Here is a 1,408-nt window from a genome sequence, read left to right as displayed (position 1 = left end):
ATCTGGATCATACCATACCATGACACGCTGGGGGGTTAATGTTGTATTTTTGTTGTTAAAATATTAAATTTAAAGTAAACCATTAGTACTGCCTATGTTTTTTTGACCATGGTTAAGCTTGTCAAATACGGACTTTTAGAAAAACAACATGACTGTTATTTTTATATTGCATTTATCTATACAATAGTTTTTAGGGGTGATAAAGCACTTTTACCGAGCTTACTCACTTTTTCAAAAGGCCCAACCGGGAAGTTTTCCTGAACCTAACAACGTGGTGTAAAAAATGACATCGCAGATCACCAAACATGCAGAACGTCAGGTCGGTTCTATCCAGCGACTCCCGACACGAAACACATCGTAACTTCAGGGAGAGAGTTACGATGTGACTTACTCGACTTTTGGGTATTTCGTCTTTTTACGTACTTTCTTATACTTTAGCAGTTTCATGAAAAACTCTGACTCTCTTGACTTGGATCTGAGATGGGAATCAAAGCGTTTTTGCCTCTCACTGTTAACTGCCGTACAGATTATTTACACCGGAACAAAAGGCCTCATGGTGGTTCATTGAAAGGGGAGGGACTTCACCATGCAGTACACACAACTTGATTACATGCGTTATATTTTCCTTTTAATTGTATCTATGGTTTGGATTTCAGGGTCCTACCACACACAACTGATGATGTCACACAGCAAATAGTTTGTTTTCGATATGCATGGGAATCATAAAGTCATCGCCGTTAATGGTGGTGTTATTGAAGAACATAAACAATATCACTACTTACAACTTGATTTTTCATATAAAGTAAGTAGGAAGTAATAAAATAGAGTCCATAAATGTCAAGATGTAAACACGGCGTTACAGTAATAATTACAAATGAGAGCCGTTTCACTTCATCAGAATATATTTGCGTTTTCAGCAAAAGAGATTAAGAACGACTCCATTTTTTATTATCAATACTCGGCCACACAGTTCCTCCATCGGCACGCAGACGTTACAGTCTTCACATTTGATCATTTTCTCACTTTTACATGGATTAATCTACATTTAATGAAGTCACAGTCAAACATTGTGAAGCACTTTCAGCATCAGCTCCGACGTACTGCAAACAAGGAGGATGTAACACAATACAGAAATTAAACAACTAGATCAATGAGTTAAACCTCACAGCATTGTGCCTCGTGAAACGCAATTATATGTTGTCGCAATACCTGGTTGCTACTTAACTAATGGCCTGCTCAACTAGCGTGGCCCTATTAAAATGTGGAATATGTTCCGACTAATAGATTCAAGGTGTTGGCTGGCGTTCCTTTAAAAGCCCGAAGAGTTAATTACACAGAAAGTCTTACATAGCACCTGCTGTGAAAAGGTCAAAAAGATAAGTGACTTGACTGTGTGCAAACAGAGCTT

This window comes from Eutrigla gurnardus (genome assembly GCF_963514095.1).
Source record: "Eutrigla gurnardus genome assembly, chromosome: 6".
NCBI lineage: Eukaryota > Metazoa > Chordata > Actinopteri > Perciformes > Triglidae > Eutrigla > Eutrigla gurnardus.
Note: the sequence above shows the minus strand (reverse complement) of the source record.